A 24,709-nucleotide genomic window follows, 5' to 3' on the forward strand; every position below is an offset into this window, starting at 1 on the left:
TCTGGATTTACAAAGCATATAACTTTTTATAACAAGTTTCCAAAGAACATGAAAGTATTATGAGTATACAGAAATCAATCAAAAACAGAACATTTTCTTGTTTATACTTGGTAATAGGTCAAACGATTAATAGAACACAAGGGGGGAGGTGGGGGGGGGGGTCTGAACCCCCACATACCGTCCTCTTGGATCAAAGATACAACGCTATCTACGAGCCAAAAAAAGGGCCTTTATTAAATCAAGGTAGGGAGACAGTCAATGAAAATACCACGCGAATGCGGCCCAGTGGGCATGCCCCGCACCCAAAGCACCTCGCAAAGCACCCAGCAGGATGATTCGCGTGTGTGTGGGTGCGTGTGTTAAGTGTGCTGGCCACAGAGACATGAATATCCAATAGCTCGTTGGATCCGCAACGAAATCGTCTGCTTCCACAGGGGTCCACACCCGAGAGGATCTCCCGGCTCACCCTTTGGCCTCGAAGGTGCAACCGAGACCCCTCCCTAGCTGGAGCTCGCCCAAGCTTCTGCAGGCGCAGTCCTTGTCGATCTTGGCGCTCAGTCGATATTCATGTTCATGAGGCCGTTAATGTGCCGTCGTTCTGCCGGGGAGTACATATCAACATTAGTATCAAGTGGCTTAGACCTGCAGCCTGGAAGACCAGCAGTCAGAGCCTTACATTCCATGAAAAAGAGAGAAACTTCCTTTAAGTAGTCGTTTGCGTCTGCATGCGACATGTTGGGATCCAGGATAATCGGTTTCCTGGCAGGCGGGCCCAGCGATGCATCTGGGTCCGGAGCCGAGTCAAAATCCAGGGTTGGGACAGCAAGGGTTGAACTGCTGTGAGCTCGTGAGACATAAGTGACAAGAGAATTACTAGACTGGGTCCGTGAAAAGCAAGTCCACATCCGGATCCAAATTCAATTTTTCAGTATAATCAAAATCATTTTTAAAATCGTTATTGGCAACATTAAAATGGAAGAACATTCTTCAGACGCGGAGATCTCATCATTGCTGCTCAGTGACTCGTTCGGGTCGTCATTCCAGGGTTCGCAGTCACGTCGACAGCCGGAGGTTCATTTGGGTCCATCCTGTGGAACATTTACTCACACATGCAAGGACTAAATCCTCGATTAGTATTCCTAGCCCCCCTGCCCACCAATTGGCATTTAGTTACCTCATCTCTATTTATAGCTGCATTTCCTGCGTCATGTCTGGAAATTCAAATGTTATTTTTACTTTCACCAATTTCCGAAAATACCTTCCTTTCCGAGCAATAATTCAACTGATGTGATTCCAGCGTACCTGGTGGAGTTCTGCTCACCTGGTCTGCAGAGCCGTGATCCCATCTGCACCAGCCCCAACCTGTGTTGTGGCAACCTAGCACCATTTTGTCAAATAAAAGCCACAACTTTCCATTCATTGTCCATTGTCCTTTCCATTTCCATTCCATTTCACAACCACTTTCCCTTATACCCTGCCTTACCATCAACTTTTTACAACCCTTTGTCCTTCCTTCTTCACACTCCCTCCCGAACCTTGCCTCCAGACACAACTCACATGAGTCTCGAAGGCCAACTCTGCCATCCTCATGCAGACAAACAGTTTAACAACACCTGTTACAGTGAATATTTTTCCCTGCTCCCTCCCCTTACTCAGGAGCCATCATTTTGATAAAATCATTTGAGAACACGTCCCAATGGCAATCCATCCTGCTCAGCCTTGCGTGCTCCGAACATAACACTGGATTCCAACCTCTTTCTGTGAACCTGCAACCCCCAACCACACGGGGTGCCAGCCACCCAGATCCCCAGCAACGCGTCCCAACTTTAACACAAGACCTCCTCCACGAACAACATCGTCAGGTTGTGATCGACATCCCACATCACTGCAATCGACATCCCACTCATGTCCCCGACAACCTCGGTCTTGGGGGGAGACGGTCGCAGTGCGTGGCATTCCCCTCACGTCACCTACGCCGCCCTCGTTCCCCAGTCCACACAACAGCAGCCCTGTCACGCGACAACATCTACACAGAAAGACCCATCAAAAGTGCCCGCTCCATCAAAATCCATCAAACCCATCCATCCAAAAATCCATCAGACCCATCAAAAATTTTCTCAGGGCACACACCTGCCTCTTTGAAATCCATGTTTCAGAAATATAACTCCATGGCCTGCTAGACGACCAGACAGACACAGGGACACACATCGGTGAGTTATCGCCGGCATTCTCAACCAACTCCCTATTCCTGCCCTAATTTTGGTGGTATATGTTGACAATCTGTGCATCCTATCCTTTTGACAATCTGTGCATCCTATCCATGGGTTGGCGGCCCTTCCTGTCCGCCCTTGCGTTGCCTCGAGCAACGTCAGTGTCCGCCCTTTGGTGGCCTCCAAATTCTTTATCTCTTTATTTATTTATCTCTCCAAATTCTTCCAAATTCTTTATCACCGAACCTGCGAATGTGAGGACACCTCGCATTTTCCAAATTCCCTACAAGAATTCCTTACAAGGTTGTTTCAGCCTCTGGCCCAATGGCTGTCCATGGCATGTCTACAATGTCTACAAAGGCATGTCTACAATGGATCCCAATATCCCAATATAAATCCCAATATAAATTGTTTCAACTCGACTTTCAATGACAACGACTTTTTCCGCCAACACACCACCATTAACCTCCCCCTATTATTTATTTATTTTCGTAAATAAACAAATAATAAAAATAACCTGGTCTATTTATAAAAATAGTGGAAATAAATATTGAAAATAAAATAGTTCTCATATGTCCTACCGTCTGGTCAATTTTCCTCACCCACTGTGACTTACTCAAAATATCCACCAATATCTACCACAATTTACCTGTTCCCTCTACCTACCTTTAAGCTACCCTACCGGGTATTTGTGAAGGGGGTCCATCTTTCCCAACCACTTCCTTCACACCAGCCACTTCACGTTGTCCACCATACTCACTGAATTTTCATCAATTCTGAAATTCGTCTCATGAAAACACATCCCAGAGTCTAGTGTAACAGCCAGACAAACACATAGACACACAGAAGACTCCAGGGTCCCATCAAACTAGCTTGTCCCCAGATCCACAAAGCGAAACATGTAACTTTACTAAAATAATCACTTACTCATAACTAATACTCATACCACTAATTACTCATAATAACTCATAATTACTTACGTAATTACTCATAATAACTCATAATTACTTACGTAATTACTCATACCAATACTTACTCAAAATAATGTAATATCCCAATCTTCACCCCCTATGCAAATCGAAGCACCCCGGACAACCCACAACCAATATCAACCACTGTAGCCGCCTTCCCGACTCCAGGCAGCCACACACAGCCACATACATCTCCACCCACGTCACACAAGACAACAGACAACAAGTGTGTCCAGCACACAGAAACCTTTGGCAATGCAACAACCGAACTCCCAGACAACCAACAACAAAACATCCAATCCATCTCCATGGCTCACCAAGCAGCCCATTGTCCCTGTCTATCTCTTTTTCTTTTTTTTTTCTTTTTTTTTCTTTTTTCCATCTACACTGTTTACAGCGAGTCCCATTCATTTTTTTTTTAAGTCACATCACATTAACCACATGGACCCAGAGCATATGTAATAACCACTCAAACTTAATCCAGCTTCACATACCGATTTCCCAAAAACCTCGTGAAACTTCACCCCCATTCTGGAAAAAACCCTGGACTCAATCCTGACACCCTAAATAACTTCAGACCCATCTCCAACCTACCCTTTCTGTCAAAAGTTTTGGAACGCTTTGTAGCCATTCAACTCAAACATCACCACTCTGCCAATAACCTGTATGAAACATTCCAATCCGGATTCCGCTCCAACCACAGTACTGAAACTGCTCTCCTCAAAATCACCAATGACCTTCTCTCTCCTCTGATGCCGGCAACCTCAACATTCTCATCCTCCTCGACCTCAGCACCGCCTTTGACACCATCGATCACACCATCCTCCTCATCCTGCCTTGACCAGCTTGCGCCTATAAAACCCAAATCAGTTTCTTCCACCCATTCTGCTCCCTGCTTTGCCCCTGAACTCCGCTTGATTAAAACTCGTGCTCACCAACTTGAAAGACTCCGCAATAGACAGGTTTCACAATTCACTCCCAAGCCTACAAGGACCACCTACAGCACTACAAAGATGCCCTCTTCCGCTCCGCCTGCTACTCTCAAATTATCCACTCTGGCTCCGGAAAACCCAAAAGCACTCTTCTCTACAATAAGCAAACTAAATAAACAAACAAATAAATAAACAAACTCTACAACGTGAACAAACAACCTCAAATACAACTACCAACAAACTCCTCAACCCCCTGAATACCACCACCAGTCCTTCACAGTAGAAACCGCATTTCCTTCCTTTCATTCATCCAAAGCAAAATTGACAACATCTACAACAACTTAATCACCACAATTCGCTCCACCCTCAAGGTGTCCCCCAAGGTTCAGTTCTTGGCCCAAAACGCTCCTCTTCATCCTGTACCTATCCCCCCTCGGTCACTTAATCTGTCGTGCACCATGGCCAATGCACCATGGTCTCCAATTCCACTGCTTCACCGATGACATCCAGCTTTTCATCTCCACCAAATCCATCTCCTGACAAACTGCATTACTGAAATAAAATCCTGGCTTCAAATCAACTTCCTCAAACTTAACTATGCTAAATCTGAATTAATCTTCATTTACCCAAAACCGCTTACCAAATCCACCCATAACTTTGCCCCCAACATCGACGGTTTCCCAGTATCCACATCCACTCACAACCGGAATCCTGGCACCATCTTTGACCAAACCCTCTCCTTCGACAAATACACCAAACAGATCACAAAGACAGCCTTCTCTATGGTTCACCCTCGATAATCATCAATAATCACCAAACCTCAATAATCCAATATGGTCAGAACTCCGCTGCCCGTCTACTCACCCATTCCCGGGCCCGTGACCACATCACCCCCGTCATTATAACTGAAACTGGCTCCTCATTCCCCAGAGAATCCAGTACAAAATCCTCCTCTTGACCTACAAAGTCCTCCATAACCTGGCCCCATCCTACCTGACTGACCTCCTCTCCAGACACACTGTAACTCACAGACAGTCAGACAGATAACAGAGGCGTATCACAAGCCCCAACAAAGGACATCACCTCTCCAGACAGGCACAGACTAATTCACAGTATTTATATGCCAACCTATATCTGGAGCCTCACAAAGAAAAAAATCGGACAGGTTCACTGCATTCCACGCAACTGCAGCCTCATGCACACGTGACGAACACGATCCACATGGGGTGCCATGCTTCACCATGCAGCCCGATCTCTATTGTATTTGGTGCGCGCCCCAAAATCGGCAAGTTATGATAACCCACAATGCACTTGGGCACCCACCCTCTTCAAGAAGGTACCAACCCTTTTGATACCACGACTTGGACCATGCTACTTGCATCTCCTCGCACCCTCTCAAATGTCCTCCATGTAACGTGAATAACCCCAGAGCTCGATCAAACTCATCACTGTACTCACAGCACGATTGAATTAAATTCAAAGCATACTGTAACTGACGCTTCCGGTCGGCACCGGAAATCTGTTTATTTCCCGAGTCCCCTGAATCACCTATTAAAACGTCAACCACAACTATAACAAATTTCGGAAATCGATATTCTTCTATCCACAAATTACGTCCACAATTTCAGTTTTAACCAACAATATATTGTTCCCTTTTCCGATTTAACTTCTATAACAATTCGTTGAACTAACACCCAATAGATTGACTCAGCCTGTCGCCCTTTCAAGGCTAGCAAATTCACTCTGACCTCAGACCTGACCTTCAGGTCACTTCACTCTGACCTTCAAATTCACTCTGACCACATCAAACAGATAGTTGAAACCTCGCATTTCTCCTTCCTCGAATGAGCGTTCGGTTGAAAACGCGACATTTCTGCTCAAATTATTGAACACAGAATCTTGTTGAATTTCCAATACTCTCCCTGCAGCGCCCGTGAGGCAGCTTGTCCCACATTATCTGCCCTTAGAACCACATGCATTTTCATAACTTAATCTTACCACCATCGCTCGAATGCAAAGCCAATGTCCGGCGCATCGATCAACACAAATGCATCGATGCATCTTCCAGCCGCCACTCCGCACCTCGATCTTGCAACTGCTATTCTATATTTCATCTGCTCTAGACAACCTCATCTACCTCAATCAAAGATCTCTCTGAATCTCATCATTCACACTGTACCTCACTTACTGTATGAACAAGACTTCCTGTTATTCCATCTTAAACAATGTATTCCTTATTACAATGCATGGCATGTCGCAGGCGCCCACCATTCTGACATGACGTCCAGCACACCGCATAAAACACACACGAACGTCTCCCTTGCTCACCGACACTCAGCAAAGTCGCAATGACCCACAATGCATCTGGGCACACATCCTCTGAGCAACCTCATAGCAGTATTCTCCCCCTGTGCGGGACACATCCCCTCTGAGAGTAGGCAAGTTATCACCGGCACTCTGAGCAAATCCCATGCTCCGAACCCAATTCAACAAACTCAAAACCCCGGCAGGGCTCGCATTTCCCAATTCCCATCCAATGAAACGGAAATCACGGAAGTAAGTTACCAAAATACCTCCCCTCCAGATCAAAGGTGTGTATTTCGCACCTCTGACAGCATTCCACACCAACAGTACTTTAAATAATTAAACGAACGTCGCCAGGGTCCTCGGATAGACGCTAAAATCGACACACACACGTCAATGACGAATGCACAATACACACGACAAAAATCCGATTTAAATTCAGAGATCGCTGATCGACCTGGCACAACCAACTCAACGTGACGACGCCACGCCGCCCCCCGTCCCAGCGCGCATCCTCGTGCCTCCACACGAATCCCAACACTCCCGCCTCGCGGTTTCCTGCGAGGGCCGTTGCCGCGGCAACCAGCCTGCATGCCGCTCTATTCGCGTTCACGGCTGGGTTTACCTCGCGTCGGGATGTGAGTCTTTTCAAACGAGTTTGACAGCTGTCATAACAGTCCGCTGTCAAAACATTGAGCTGTCAACATAGTTAGCTGTCAATCAGCTGGTCATTAACTCATCCCTAGCTCGTAATCATCGCAAAAAACAGGATCTCTGACCCTTGACCTCTCTGATCCAAAATGCACATGACATCATCATCATCATCATCAAAACGTGACATAACATCATCCTAAAGGTGAGCTGCCTCAGGGATATACCAATACACGAGTCGCTAATACACAATGTAATCGTTGATTGCATCTTCTCCTGTCACACCCTGTACCTGTCGCACACCTTACCAGCGGCCTCTCACGAACACCCAGGTCTACACCAACCCCAAGCCGACTGAATCTCCCCTCACACACTTCAATGTGCCCGCTCGCACACCATAAAAGAACCGCCAGACCATCCGTTCGCCTCTCGTCCCAAACAAATAAAAATACACACGTCAATTACCGAACATCACCAGGACCCTCGGATGGATGCCAGAATCGGCAATCCCGGTCTGGATTCCCGCACCGCAAGCGGCCAATCACAATGATTTGAAGCCCACACAGTGGTGTTGCACATCAAGTGGTCATCAAAATCCACATTCGTTCATGTTCCTCATACCACGTGACTGTCAAACCGGCTCGCATTTCATGCGTTTCCTTATATCCGACCAACTTGACACTAACCACGTACATTACAGCACACGTGGATTCATGCACACCAATCAATTTCAGAGCATCTTGTGCAGCAATTCCCATTCATTCGTATACGTCTCATTTCATTCAGAGGAAAAGGGGATTTTTGGGACAAGGGGAGGAAAGGGGTGAGAAGGGTGAAGCAGGGGAAGAGGGGCAGGGGGGGCTCGCTGTGCAGGGGGTGTTGCCTGAAGCCCCAGGACAGAGCTTAGGGCTTGGGGGGTAGGGGTTTGATCTACCTAATCCCTCCACGGGTCTTGATCTTCAACGAGCGACATTGGTCGCTCCCTGGCTCGCTTACCTATCTTATTTCCTTAATCGCCTCATCCTGCACATGCAATTAGTTTGCCTGCTTCCTCAGGCCATCGAGAGCCTCGACCGCCTGCACTTTCCGAGAGGCTCATCCGCCTGCACAGCTGTCTACCCTAACTCCTAGAGGCTCGCCCGCCCCACAACTTTCTACCCTAACTCCTAGCTTTCTAATCTAACTCCTAGAGGTTCGCCCGCCTCACAACTTTCTGTGTGCTAACCGTATCTTACCTGTCCAGGTAACCGCCAGGTAATCAGGCAACCTTACTTTCGAAACCAATTTATTCCTTATCTCGTGCCCCCTGCTGGGGCACCTTACTCCCATCCAGTAACGTTACCCGACGAATCCTATAAACAGCCAGTTGCTCCAGAGCACAAAAACGGCTCGTTCTTAAATTTTGTTCGAGGATCAGGCTCGAGCAGGAAACAGGCAAACGACACCGAGCGACAGAGTGAGTTCCAATTTAGCCTAACATCCCAGTCTATAACAAAATAAACCCAAGGCTCACCTCACCCAGACCGATCAAACCAGCTGGTGTTTTTTCCCACTCACTCGCGCCTGGAGCCGCGTCCCGAGTCTGCCCGAGCTGAATCCTGCCGACTACGCCATTTGATGGATCCGTGACTTAGGACTCAAGACTCATGATTGAGAGAAGGAACAACTGAGATATTTATTTGATTCATCAAACACACAAGCTTGTGGAAAGCAAAATGCTTAAAACTGAGGCCCACAAGGACCAGGATTCCAACATGATGCTCTGAAATAATTCGGTCGAGTTTCACTTTATAAAGGGAATATTGGGTTGTGGTTTTTGCTCTCGAGACAAAGGAAAGACAGAGTAGTCTCCAAGGTCATTTAAGGGTCAAACAACATGTTGACTACTTTCTAGAAACCTGATTTTTGGGGGAGTTCAGCAAGTCGTAAAAATGTCAAACATGAAAGTGATATAACGCAGTCCTTTAAGGGGGACTGGGAAAGATAGGTTGGTCTTCACAGAGGGATTATATCATCAGGGTCTGGATTTACAAAGCATATAACTTTATATAACAAGTTTCCAAAGAACATGAAAGTATTATGAGTATACAGAAATCAATCAAAAACAGAACATTTTCTTGTTTATACTTGGTAATAGGTCAAACGATAATAGAACACAAGGGGGGAGGTGGGCGGGGGGGGGGGGGGGGGTCTGAACCCCCACATATATATATATATATGTATATTGTTACGGTACGCGGTTAAGGATGGTATATTTGCCGAGCGGAGGCTCCGCGACCGAACAGTTGTTCCCCGACTAAACCCGATTCACCCAAACGTTGGCCGTATCGCGCCACAGATATTCAATGGGGAAAAGACTAAGACGACGAATGCAAAGAGGAAGAAGAAGAAGACATACAGAAGAGTAACGGGGTTTATTATTATTTACACACACATAAGCAAAAAGAGCAGTCACGGGTATTTACAGCGGACATGAAAACGCAGGTAACACAGTGCAAATTACTAGCTTATACTGACTTAGTTTACTACCCAGGACAGCACGAACAGAACAAACTCACGTACGCAAATGGATGGAAGGGTAGGAATCGTTTGGAGGGATGAGCAGGTGGGATCACAGGGCACAGCGAGCAGGTCCACTCCGGGCGGGAAGCGGGGAGCCGGCAGCTCCTTGTATTCGGCTTTACAGCGCACGCCGGCAGCTCCTTGTATTCGGCTTTACAGCGCACGCCGGCAGGGTCACTCGGCTGGTTGAAACGGGGCTGGTTGAAACGGCTCTTTGTCAAAGGCTTTTCGTATCTCGCACGCAACAACGGTGCAACTCTCAACTCTCTTGGACCTCACAACCCAGCTCTCTCTTGGACCCTGTTTGCGACTCTCGTGTAAAAGCTCCTCTCCTTTCTCAGCTCATCTGCCGTATCCCTCATGTAGCTTGTTCCAGCGATCGTCGCACCCTTCTCTCCCTACCTTCAGCGCGGGTCTGACATGCCCCCCTCGGTTTTGGTACCGCCCTCCCCCCCCGTGCTCTGTTTCGTGACCTTGTATGGTAATCCCACGGGCTTGTCTCCTTATTTGGGCATGGCGCCGACGGCACGCCCCTCGTGGCGAGCCACGGGCTTGTTTCCTTATTTGGGCATGGGGCTGAACAGCCACGCCCTTCGTGGCGCGCCCTGGGCTTGCCTCGCCCGGGCGACCCCGCCCCTCCTGTTCAAACAGAGCACGGAGCACATATTCACTATAGCAGCGAAATGAGAGGGCGTGCACCCCACGCTTGTGAACTGCTTTACCCGCAGATGGAGAGTTTGGCTGGGAAATGGAAGTATTGAAGGGGAGCTATTCTTAATTGATTCGGTGCAATGGAGTATTATTTTAATGGAAGACAAGGCCTTACCCTAAAACACATAATAAGATATAAGCTACTGAACAAGGGTTTTATCGTGTCCTTCAATGTGGTGTTTCATGGAATTAACTACCGGGACGCCCTTTTTACCTTTACACAACTCTGGAGGCAGGAGGGGCCATATCCAACCAATGTTACACAACAATTTACCACAATACAATACACACAATCAAAAAAAATGCAATCCTCATATCCGCAACAATATATATATATATATATATATATATATATATATATATATATATATATATATATATATATATATATATATATATATATATATATATATATATATATATATATACAGTGGAACCTTGACTTACGAGTGCACCAACTTACGAGTTTTTCGAGATACGAGCCGTCGCTCGGGTGGTTTATTGCTTTGAGATGCGAGCCGAGATCTGAGTTACGAGCTTTCGCCACCCGCCACCAGGTGGGTTCCGGTCACGTGGTTATCTTGCCGTGCAAGTATAGTATCTCTGCCGTATATCGCTGCATTTTTGTTTTCGCATGTTGGTTATTTTGAGTTTACGCCAGCCGCCACCAGGTGGGTTCCGGTCACGTGGTTATCTTGCCGTGCAAGTACAGTATCTCTGCCGTATATCGCTGCATTTTTGTTTTCGCATGTTGGTTATTTTGGAGCTGACGCCACCAGGTGGGTTCCGGTCACGTGGTTATCTTGCCGTGCAAGTACAGTATCTCTGCCGTATATCGCTGCATTTTTGTTTTTGCATGTTGGTTATTTTGAGTTTACGCCAGCCGCCACCAGGTGGGTTCCGGTCACGTGGTTATCTTGCCGTGCAAGTACAGTATCTCTGCCGTATATCGCTGCATTTTTGTTTTCGCATGTTGGTTATTTTGAGTTTACGCCAGCCGCCACCAGGTGGGTTCCGGTCACGTGGTTATCTTGCCGTGCAAGTACAGTATCTCTGCCGTATATCGCTGCATTTTTGTTTTTGCATGTTGGTTATTTTGAGTTTACGCCAGCCGCCACCAGGTGGGTTCCGGTCACGTGGTTATCTTGCCGTGCAAGTACAGTATCTCTGCCGTATATCGCTGCATTTTTGTTTTCGCATGTTGGTTATTTTGAGTTTACGCCAGCCGCCACCAGGTGGGTTCCGGTCACGTGGTTATCTTGCCGTGCAAGTACAGTATCTCTGCCGTATATCGCTGCATTTTTGTTTTCGCATGTTGGTTATTTTGAGTTTACGCCAGCCGCCACCAGGTGGGTTCCGGTCACGTGGTTATCTTGCCGTGCAAGTACAGTATCTCTGCCGTATATCGCTGCTGCTTTGTTTTCGCATTTTGGTTATTTTGGAAGATTTCTTAGTTTTAACCATGGGTCCTAAGAAAGTGAGTGCTGTGTAACGACGCTTGCCTCACTCATTTTCGAAACATTTTGAAAGGGAGGAAGAAACAAACCTCGTTGGACAGGTTTTTCTTGAAACGCCCTGCAAGTGAAAGCGAGGAAAGTGTGGCGAAAAAGGCAAAAGTTATCCCCTCCACCTCCGCCAGCATCTTCGTCTGATCTTCAAGGTAAATACACTTAATAAAACCAGTTTATTTCTTTACATTGTCTTTTATTATGTACAGTATATACGAGGTCGTGCTTGTTTATACATTATTTGTTATTTATAAAGTACATTTTTCTTATATAAAAACACGTAACAAAAAAAATTGGTGTGGTTTTTTGGGGGCTGGAACGGATTAATAGCATTTCAATGCATTTTAATGGGGAAATTTGATTTGAGAAACGAGCAATTTGAGTTACGAGCTCGGTCACAGAACGAATTAAACTCGTAAGTCAAGGTTCCACTGTATATTTATATATATATACAGTGAAACCTTGACTTACGAGTTTAATTCGTTCTGTGACCGAGCTCGTAACTCAATTTGCTCGTTTCTCAAATTAAATTTCCCCATTTAAATGCATTGAAATGCTATTAATCTGTTCCAGCCCACCAAAAACCACACCAATTTTTTTTTAAATATACAGTATATATAAAAATATCTCGCGCTTTATATTTCACCTGTATGCAGCATACACGTTGGCAGGATGGCCTGGACTGGAGGTACGCACACTTGACTCTAAACTGTCCAGCCTGGGTTTGAATCCCGACCCAGCTATAACCTGTCATGTCGGTGTTTCACAGGCAGGGTGATTCATCAATGTGTGTACCGCTAAACTGGGCGCCCCATTTGCGTCCCATTAGTTGTTGGATGTTAAGGATCTCACCGTGTCTTTCACAAAGAGAAGGCGAGCTATCGCCGGCACTCTGAACAAGTTGTGGCCTGGCATGCTCTTCTCCTCTGCCGTTATATACGTCCTCCTCGGCATGTTTTTCCAGAAGAGCCCTGTCTCGTCACAGTTGAAGATTTGCTGGGGGATGTATCGTTCGGCTTCTATCAGTTCGGCAAAAGTTATAATAAAATCTTCAGCTGCCTTCACATCCGAGCTTGCTGCCTCACCATGCCTGACGACGGAGTGAATGCCGGTCCTCTTCTTAAAATTATCAAACCATCCCCGACTGGCTTTGAATGACTCTTCCGATGCCTCGTCCGTTGATGTTCCCGCCGTCTGCTGCACCAAATCCCCGTAAATGTCTCGGGCCTTCTCACACATGATGCTCTCGGTCACGGTATCTCCTGCGAGCTGCTTCTCCGTCAACCACACAAACAACAACTTCTCCATCTCTTCATGGATAGAGGTCCGGAGCTTTGAAATAATCGTAACGCCCTTGGCTGGCGTTATAGCCTTTATCGACTCCTTCTGCTTCAAAATCGTACATATCGTAGAAGTACTACTATCGTACTGCCTCGCCAAATCGACAACACGCACACCTCGCTCATGTTTTTCGACGATTGCGTGTTTTATATCCAAGCACATCATCCTCTTCTTCTTCTCAGTACTGCCCTTGGCACTCAATTTCTTAGGACCCATGGTTAAAACTAAGAAATTTTCCAAAAATAACCAAAATGCGAAAACAAAGCAGCAGCGATATACGGCAGAGATGCTTGCACGGCAAGATAACCACGTGACCGGGAACCCACCTGGTGGCGGGTGGCGTAAGCTCGTAACTCAGATCTCGGCTCACATCTCAAAGCAAAAAACCGCCCGAGCGACGGCTCGTATCTCGGAAAACTCGTAAGTTGGTGCACTCGTAAGTCAAGGTTTCACTGTATATATATATTTTGTATACAGAGTCGAGGCTTGTGAAAGAGCTAACATTTATCAAACAAACAAATCAAACCAACAAGCAAACAAAGTATATAAAAAGGGGAGCGGTCGACAAGATGGTTAGAGAAGGGGAGGAAGCACACAAACACAACATTTGAGAGCAGGGACATCGGGAGATGTGAGGGAGGGAGAGGGCCTGGGGGGAGGCAGAATAGGTATAAAACGCAAGGACACCAAGGACTTCCAGGAAAGAAGTCGGCACCTCAAAAAAGTGGATTTGGGGTGAAATTAGCGGGGGTAGAAAAGATCAAGGTTTTGGAATTGGGAAGATAAGAGATGGTGGTGAACAGCCGTTTTAAAGACCTGGAGGGAGGAGTGGGATTGAAGAGAGGGAGGGAGTTGTTCCAGAGGTGGGAGAAAAGAGGAATGAAGGAGTGAAGGTGAGCAGAGAGTCTTGATTTTGGCAGTTTAACCATAAGAGGGTTGCAGGCAGATATTGTGCGACCTGTAGGAATATTTGGGGGACAGAGCCCAGAGAGAGCTGGGGGAGCAAGGCCGGAGAGGAGTCGGTAGAACACGGAAAGACCACCAACCTGCCTGCGGTGATTAAGTGAAAGGCCCTCGGAGATAGCGTCATCGCGGGAGATTCCAATGATTCTGAATGCTTTGGTTTCAACAGCGTGAAGACGAGCTAGGTGTGAGGCAGGAGCACCAGCCCAGAGGGGAGAGCAGTACTCCATTGAGCTGTGGATGAAAGCCTTGTATGTGGTGAGGAGCTCAGGTGCGCCAAGGAAGGACTTCGCACGACGGAGGATGCCCAGTCGGCGACTGGCTTTGGAGGCCAGCTTGGAAATGTGCTTTTCCCAGGAAAGATCATGGCAGATAGTGAGACCCAAAAGTTTGAGTGACAGAACTTCTTGGAGAGGATTATTCAGAAAGTAGATGGGAGGGTTGTCCAGTCGGTCTTTTCGGAGAGACATCGTAAGAGTGTGAGATTTGTCAGGATTGAAAGACATGTTCCACTTGTTTCCCAAGTCTGTGATTTTGTCCAGGTCTGCAGAGAGTGAGGAGATATTGATCTTATGATTGCCAATTCTCTTTTACATATTGCTGGAGTTCGATTCTGATTAAACTCATCTTGGAGACACTGTTGTAGATCTGATTATTTACGACACTTAATCAGAATCGAATCCTCTACCATCCTTCAAGATCAACATTACCCACAAGCTTTTGCAACTGCCCACGTTCGGAGTGGACCCACAAACGGCGGAAGCTCCAAGTCAGCTCAAGCACTGGCTTAGTCTGCTGACCAGCTACCTGCAAGGGCATAACGACATCACAGACGAGGTGAAGCGCACGGTGCTTAACTCTCATGTGACACACGTCGTCCACAACTACATATCCCATTGCGAGACATTCGACCTCGCCGTAGCGGAGCTGCGCGCCATCTATATAAAGCCGCGGAATGTCATTCGCACGCAATGCTAGCTCGCCACGAAGAAACAGGACGCATCAGAATCCCTCACTCATTTCACCCAAGAATTGGGGCGCCTCGGCAAAGAATGTGCTCATGAGGTCAGATCCCATGAGCAAATGTGCGATTACCTTATGCGCGATATGTTCATTTCTGGACTTTACTCTTCAAGCATCCGGCAACGTCTGCTGGAAAAGCTGAACCTGATGCTGAAGCAGGCCCTCGACCAGGCTCTCGTGCTCCACGAAGCTCAGGCTCAATCGGAAGTATACGGTCGGCCCTACGTTACAGCGGGGCTCACTGAGGAACGGTGCTCAGAGCCCGATGTTGCTGTGGAGTGCACTGCTTCCGACTCGCTGCCTGAGACAGTGGAGGCGCTCGGGGTCGAAGGTACGAGTCTCGCAGTGACTACCTCGGCTGGGGGCAATGCTAAGTGCTTCTTATGCGGCAATATAAATCATCCCTGTACCGCGTGCCCGGCCCGCGAAGTGACTTGTCATTCTTGCGGCCGGAAAGGCCATTTTGCAAAAGTATGTCGTTTGTGGCGCGGGCGGCGTCCCCGACCAACATTGGCCGGCATCAACTTGACACGCATGGCACGCGCACCACCCCTGGCTACCCCGACGCAGCCCGGACCTCATGGGTTGTCCAGAGCCGTCGTACCAGTCCTGATTGAGGGACAATCGGCAGGTGCTTTGGTCGACACGGGATCAACTGAGAGCTACGTCGATATGGGCCTCGTCCACCGTCACGGAAGGCCGATCCTGGGAGGATCGCGCCGGATCTTCATGGCATCGCAATCTTTGTGGATGCGCACGAAGGGCGAATGCTGCGTAAAGTTAGTGATTAATGGTACAATGTATCCTGATGTTCGTCTAATGGCGTTGCCTACTCTGTGCGCCAAAGTTCTATTGGGGCACGATTTTCTCGAACGCCATGGCCGCTTAGAGATGACGTTTGGGGGAGATGCCACGCTCTCGGTCTGTGCCCTGGCAGGGATGTCTATTGAACCGATGACCGTATTCCCGAATCTAACTGCAGATTGCGCCCTGGTCGCGATCAAATCTCGGCGCTACTCCCGGGCTGATGCGCAATTAATTTCTGAGGAGACTAGCAGACTCCTCCGTGAAGGCATAATCGAGCCCAGCCGATCCCCTTGGCATGCGCAAGTTTTGGTCGTCCAGTCCGAAAATCATCGCAAGCGCATGGTAATCGATTATTCACAAACCATAAATAGATTTATGCACTTGGATGCCTACCCACTTCCGGGATTGGATTCTCTGGTTCAACAGGTCACCCAGTATTCCGTGTACAGCACTCTCGATCTCCGGAGTGAGTGTCATCAAATCCCGATAGTGGAAGCCGATATAATTTTCACAGGCTTTGAATCTGGACAGTAGTTGTATCAGTTCACGCATTTGCCCTTCGGCATTACAAATGGCGTCACTTGCTTTCAAAGGGCCATTGACGACATAATTACCAAAGAACGATTAACGGACGTTTTCATTTATCTGGATAATCTTACGGTTTGTGGCCATGATCAGGCTCACGATGACGCTAATTTGCAACGCTTTCTCCAGGTCGCACGAAAGTACAGTCTGACCCTGAACAAGGGCAAATGTCGCTATTCCTCCAGGACGATAGATCTCCTGGGGTACACCGTGACCCAAGGAACAATAACTCCTGACAAAGAACGTCTGCGCCCTTTGCTCGACATGGCGCCGCCGCATGATCGCGCTTCTTTGAAGCATGCCCTCAGGCTGTTTGCATATTATTTGAGGAGGGGTCCAAAATTACTCCGAGAAGCTCCATCCCCTTGTTGATTTTAAAACCTTCCCTATGCCTCCTGCTGCCAAGGTCGCCTTCCAGGGACTGAAGTCAGACATAGCTGGCCCTGCTGTGTCTCCCATTGATGACAACATACCCGTTGTTCTTGAAAGTGATGCTTCGGATCATGCGATCGCTGCCACGCTCTCTCAATGTAGGGAAACCTGTGGCCTTCTTCTCAAGGACGTTATCCTCTGCTGAGAGGCGTCACTCTTCTGTCGAGAAAGAAGCCTATGCAATTGTGGAGTCGATTCGTCGGTGGAGACCGTATTTGCTAGGCAAATGTTTTGATGTCATCACCGATCAGCAGAGTGTGCCATTCATGTATGACACACGGCATGCCCAGCGCATTAAGAATGAGAAAATCACTCGCTGGCGTATAGAGCTAGCTGATTACAGCTTCGGTATCACGTATCGATCAGGGCGGGAGAATCACGCAGCAGACGCTTTATCCCGACCAGGTGATTGTGCGAGTTTAACCTCCTTCGAGGACTTACACGTTCTTCATGACACCTTGTGTCATCCCGGGCTGACCCGCCTGGCTCATTTCGTGCGTAGTCGTAATTTGCCTTACTCTGTTGAGGATGTATGACGTCTGTGTCGCACTTGCCCTGTTTGTGCGGAACTCAAACCCCGCTTCTATAAACCGAACATGGGGACTTTGATTCAGGCTACTAGGCCGTGGGACAGATTGGCAATGGACTTTAAAGGACCTCTACCAGCCTCTGGTACCTCTCGTTATCTCCTCACGATCGTGGACGAGTATTCCAGATTCCCTTTCGCCTTTCCATGCGGGGACATGTCCGCAGCTATGGTTATCCGACGTTTGCAGCTTCTGTTCTCAATGTTCGGGAATCCGGGATACGTGCACACCGATAGAGGTGCGGTGTTCTTGTCCCAAGACATGAGGGCATTTCTGTTGCAGCATAACATCACGTCTAGCTGTACCACCCCATACATCTTTCACGCCAACGGTTGCGTGGGGTGCTTTAATGGCACAATATAGAGGGCCATCTCTTTGGGCCTTAAGACTCATGGCTTGCGACTGGACCAATGGACGGGGATGGTGCAGGGGGCCCTACACTCGATCCGTTCGCTCCTATGCACCGCTACAGACGAAATCCCACACAATCGTTTATTTTGCTACCCACGCCGCACGGGTTCTGACCGCCATATCCCTGGGTGACTTGCCCAGCCTGGTCCGGCTTTTCTCAAATGGGCGGTGCGCACAAGTAAATACGACCCACTCGTTAACAAGGTTTGTATCCTCCAAACTAATCCTGATCACACTCGGATCCAGCTGCCGGACGGATGTGAGTCAACTGTGTCGGTCCGACAACTCGCGCCCTGTGGGGATCTCGTTGGGACTGAGCTCTGCTCGGGGAACCCGGTGTTGGGGAATTCGCCTTCGATTCCACCCTCTCGCTCGCCCGAGCCGCCTGGTATAATTGTGCCACCCCCGTCTCCGGAGACAGAGAGCAATCCCGACGGTGTCGATGTAGACGCTGCCACCGAGGGCCCCGATGTATACCAAACGCATACGGGATGAGAGATCCGCAACCCCGATCGTTTTGGCTGGTCGTGATGTGATGCCAGGATTCTGGGTACTCTTATGTAATCGGCTGCTAATCGTAGTTATACGCTTCATGCTAACCAGCTTGCTAGCGAGGTTTTAAACCCGGGGAGAAATGTGGTGAAATTATATCCAAGTTGTGACCCAGATGCCATTACCACTACTGACCACTACTTGGCCACTATAAGAACTTGGCTCCGAAGTGTGAAGGGCAGTCCTGAGACATTTATCATGCTTTATCCACGTGTGTGCTTAGAATGGTAAGGGAACTACATTGCATATCGCTTGCTTGTGTGCTTGAATGTGATACTCTTTCTTGCTTATATGATTGCCGTATATTGATCCTATGATTGCCAATTCTCTTTTAGATATTGCTGGAGTTTGATTCTGATTAAACTCATCTTGGAGACACTGTTGTAGATCTGATTATTTATGACATGGACGATGACCAGAAAAAGGCACAGATAGATAGATTAATAGCGGCCATACAAAAATTGTCACCCGTGACTGACTGGAATAAGGTGGTTACGTGTAAACAGAAAATTGGTGAAGACTCTGCTGACTATTTGGACAGACTGCGAGACGTTTTTCGACTGCACTCGGGAATTGGCCATGCACAGGTGGAGGAGGCCATAAACCCCTCTTCATGAATGGCCTGTTGCCAAAACTGAAGGGAGAAGTGGAAAAACAGTGTGTTGCTTGGGAAGGGAAAACGATACAAGAAATATTGACTTATGCAGTGCATCACCAGCGAATGCAGGCAAGAAACAACTCTATAAATGCAGAAAAACTGATGCAACTACAGACCCAAGCCTTAATGCCTGTGATTCAATGCAGAAGGGTTTTCTATGACTCAAGATATAACCCGGGGCCGGAGTGGCAAGGAAGAGATAGAAGAGAAAGAGTGAAAAGAACAAAGGATGACAATGACCGGTGTTTCAGGTGTGGAGAACTAGGACACTTGAAAAGAAACTGCCCATATTCCAACAGGAAACCATTTCAAAGGGGAAACCAAGGACAAGGGTACCAACAATCATCCGCACCTCAGACAATGGACAGGGCTCCGTTGTTGCAGACCCCAAGTAAGGGCCAACTTCAGCAGCCTAACTGGTCTGCTAAGCCCTTCTGACTAGACCGAGATGAACAAGTGTCGGCGCTTCCTTTGATTGCAAGGTCTTCTGAAGAAGAACCTAAGCTCAATGTAAAAGTATGTGGACACGAGGCTCCTTTCTTAATCAATACAGGCGCTACACGTTCTACATTACGACAAGCAGACTTTCCAAATGTCCCACTGTCAAGATCACAGATAAATGTTGTGGGCATATCTGGCATTCCTATAGCAACACCCATTACAAAGGAATTGTGTGTTCAAGTAGGCCCATTGAGTGGACATCATGCCTTTCTTTTGGTGTCTGACTCTCCAGTAAATCTGATGGGAAGAGATTTATTGTGTTAATTGAACTGTACCGTAACATGTAATGAAAATGGAGTGTACCTAGAAATGCCAGAGCACTCCCATGACTTTGCTTTTGATATGCTGCAAAGATTAATGGAGCCCATAACTTATCAATGGGAAATCGACGATGTGGCAATGGCAGAAATTTTGTGTGATGGTTTTATGAGTATGATGGACGAAGTGCCTGAAGTACAATAGTGGGTAAGTGACCATCTCATGGACTCTCTACAATGGGAATCTCATCTTCACTGCACAGCATGTTATGACCCCACATGAGAAGAGGTGTCCTACTCCATGAATGCTTTTCTACACCTGGGAACAAGGTATGAAATACACCTGGTATCACTGTGGGTAGGAACACAAGGAGTGTGCATGTCAGTGTGCCAGACGCCAGATCAACAACTCCTGTGGAACCAATTTGAGATAACAACCCCACACATCACCCTTGCGGTGTCAAAAGGATATGAAGCAAAGGATGTTGGAACAATGATAGCAAATTTGAACGAATGTAAAGAGATGGGATACATGGGAGAAATTCAGCAGGCTCCACTCTATGACTTGAATGGGGATGGGTTTTGCTGGTAGCTGGATGAGCAGGTGGTCTCTTCTACTTTCTTTTTGATTGACAAAGCACCTGAAACTGATGATGTTGGGGTATATCTACTCAGTTTCGAGACCAAAGGTGAGCTGGACCCACTCGATCAGATACCAACTTATTTGTGGACAACACACCCGAACGATGTGGGCCGGATAAAGAGTATTGCACCTGTGTGAATCACGGTAGATGAATCTAAGCCTCTGCCTAGAAAACGCCAATATCCACTACGACCAGAAGCCAGAGCTGGTATTGCACTGGTAATTCGATCTTTGGTGGACCAAGGTGTCATAGTTCACACTGTTAGCATGTGCAACACTCCTATCCTACCTGTGAAGAAGCCTGGCAAGAAAACATGGAGATTTGTACAAGATCTTTCAGCGATTAATAATTGCGTCATTCCAGCTTATCCGGTGGTCCCTACCAATCATCATACTTTCAAGCATCCCATGTAATACAAAGTTCTACTCTGTAGTGGACTTGTGCTCAGCGTTTTTCAGTGTACCTACTCATGAAGACTCACGCTATCTCTTTGCATTCAAGTACAATGGTCTACAATACACGTGGACTGTTTTACCACATTGGTACACAGAGAGCCCAACCTTGTTTTCGCGTGCCCTACATGAAGACCTCAGTGATGTTGAATTTCCTGGAGGTTCAGTGATGGTACAGTACGTTGATGATCTTCTCAGATGCTCAACGTCTAAGGAAGTGTGTGAGCAGGACACGGTGGTCCTACTGACAGCATTAGCAGAGAAAGGGCACAAAGCCTCAAGAGATAAGTTGCAGTTTTGCAAACAAGAGGTGAAATATCTGGGACATATCTTGAAAGAAGACACAAGACGTCTTTGCCCTGAACGAGTGAAGGCGATACGAGTACTCCCAAAACTTCCAACCGTGAGGCAGATGAAATCTTTCCTGGGGACAACAGGTTTTTGTCATCAGTGGATTGCTGATTACACACTACTAACTCGCCCTCTGTTAGACATTAGCCTACCAAGTAGTCCAAATCCTTTGAAATGGACACCAGAGGCCGAACAAGCTTTCACGGCATTGAAAGACGCCTTGGCGTCAGCACCTGCCCTGGGACTGCCAGATTATGAGAAAAAATTCTTTCTCTACTCACATGAAAAAGGAGGGTTCGCCCAATCAGTTTTGGCACAAAAAACATGGAGGGAAAATGCATCCCGTAGCACACCACAGCACTAGGCTGGATGCAGTAGCACGAAAGTTTCCACAGCGCTTGCGGGCAGTGGCAGCAGCTTCGTGCACAGTAGAAGCCACAGCTACAATAGTCCTGGGCTGCCCATTAATCCTTCTTGTTGAGCATGCAGTGGCAACGGTTTTACTGAAAGCAGGAACGTAGCATATTTCAGCCTCATGAGCTACAACGTATGAACTAGGGTTACTGACGCCGTCAAACCTTACCATTCAACGTTGTCCAATGTTAAATCCGGCATCTTTGTTGCCAACAGGAGAAGATGGTGAACCCCATGATTGTGTTAAGATATTGGCACATGCACTAGTACCACGGATTGATTTGAAGGACGTCCCTATTCCGAACGCAGACTTGGTACTGTACGTTGATGGATCATCAACAAGAGCATTGGATGGCTCACTATTGACAGGATATGCAGTGTGCAGTGTGCACTGATAAATGAGACATGGGAGAGCAGAAAATTACCAAACACTTTTTCAGCTCAGCAGGCAGAAATTTTTGCATTGACCAGAGCTTGTTGCCGAGCAGAAAGTCAGAGAGTATCCATCTATACAGACTCCAGTTATGCGCATGGGGTTGTCCATGATTATGGTGCCCTCTGGAAGCAAAGATGATATTTGACATCTTCAGGAAGCCGAATAAAAAACGGGACGTTGATAGCTAGCCTCCTGGAGGCAATTATTCTTCTACCATCTGGAATTGCAGTGATCAAATGTGAGGCCCACACGAGAGGAAAAGATGAGATCCCGCAGGGCAATGCAAGGGCAGATGAAGCAGCAAAATTGGCAGCAAACTCTGAACGAGACCTTGTGATTATACAGGCACCATTGGCAATTCCTGAGAATAGCCCAACTTTGCAAGATGTTGGCGTCATGCAAGAAGCTGTGGATAACCAGGAAAAAGATGTTTGGGTACAAACGGGATGCACATTTAACAGTGAATCTAAATTGTGGATTTCCTGCGATGGACGTGTGGTTGCACCTCGACAGTTACTACCATGAATTGCTCATCTGGCTCATGGAGTGAGTCACACAGGCAAAGGAGGGATGTGTGCATCAGTGTCAAAACAGTGGTATGCACCTGGATTTACACCTGTGGCAGAGCAATATTGTGCTACATGTCAGGTGTGTCAGGATAATAATCCAGGAAAAGGTGAGAAGACTATGCAAGCAGCTCATCCAGCACCATCAGGTCCGTTCTTACATCTACAAATGGATTTTATTCAAATGGAGAAGTATGCCGGGTATGAGTTTGTTCTCGTGATTATTGACATGTTTACAAAATGGGTAGAAGTGTATCCCTGTCAACATGCAGATGCAAAAACAGTTGTGAAAATTCTGCGAAAGGACTTCATATGTCACTTTGGAATCCCTTGCAAAATTTCTTCCGATCGGGGAACGCACTTCATGGCAGAAATTGTCAAGGAACTGGGCAAGGCAATGCAAATATACCTTCATCTTCATTGTCCTTATCATCCTCAGTCAGCGGGAGCAGTAGAAAGACAAAACAAAGTGATAAAGAACAAACTGGCCAAGATCTGCGTAGAGACCAACTTGAAATGGCCGGATGCTATCCCACTTGCACTTATGGCAATGAGGGCCACTCCAAATAGGAAAACGGGACTATCCCCGCATGAAATCCTAATGGGAAGACCAATGCGGGAACCCCACTCACCTCCCCTGACCATTAAGGAGATGGATATCCACCAGATGGATGATTTGATGTACACCTTCTGCATCGAATTGACGGAGACAGTGAAGATGTTTCATTCCCAGGTGAAGGAAGCCTTACCAGAACCTGCAGAAAATGAGTGCCATTCTTTTAAACCTGGAGACCATGTGTACATTAAACTTTTCAAGCGGAAAACTGCTTTGAAACCAAGATGGTCAGGGCCACACCAAGTGCTGCTTACAACCCATACAGCTGTGAAATGTGAAGGCAAAACAAGCTAGATTCATGCCTCTCACTGCAAACGAGCACATGGCGTTAATGACAGTCCCATAGAAAATGAGGCTGAAAATAGCAGCCCTGCAGAACACTAATTGGTGTTTACATAAAGTCATGACCTCCACTGATTATGAATACATTTTACCACTCTATGCATTGATAAACATTGCATTTCCAACATTTAGAGTTCCCACTTAATGTCTAACAATAGTGACATTCATCTGCCTACATGACACATAATCACATACTGATATTTGTACACCATGAGCAATAACGCTCACATTCACATGGAGATTTAGTACAGGCATTTTACGAAAGAAATAGCTGTGCAACCTCACACAAATTGCAACAAAAACAAACTCAACGAATTTTGATTCCTGGATATGTCTTCTATCACATGAAAAAAGTCTTAAGGAATCGTCTGGGGGGAAAATTATGAAAATCATCAATGTTTAACCCCACCAAAAACGGTTTGTTTTTTTTTTGCCACAAATCAGTGTTCTTGCATGGTTGTTCAAATGACTTATTAGTATATACCATGCTTAATGTTTGGTGAGGAAGATTTAAATCAATGAAGAATTCAAGTTTATAAAGAAATTCAGAACTTGACATTGTCATCATCATCATCATCATAATCGTCATCATCATCATCATCATCATCACATGGCATCTGTAGCGAGTTCGTGCAGCCAGATCCCCTGCAGTTTCCACAAGCTAGAGTACACTCAATGTTATTTTTCTTGCATGTGTATCTCAGGGTGCTGCAGTCAGCCTGACAGTTGCACCTGATCACCTGCAGCAGTTTTTCAGGAGCAGGAGCTAGGGCTGTCTGGAATGGCATAAGCTCCTCGTCACACTCCTGCCACCCCCACTCAGTCGGACAAAGTCCATCTGCCGATCCCTTCCATTCTTGAACTTGCAGGTACACACGCAGGCTGTGGTACATTGCTGCTCCTGCTGTTGGTGGCAACATCT

The sequence above is a fragment of the Myxine glutinosa genome, chromosome 1 (assembly GCF_964187855.1).
Source record: "Myxine glutinosa chromosome 1, kmMyxGlut1.1, whole genome shotgun sequence".
Taxonomy (NCBI): domain Eukaryota; kingdom Metazoa; phylum Chordata; class Myxini; order Myxiniformes; family Myxinidae; genus Myxine; species Myxine glutinosa.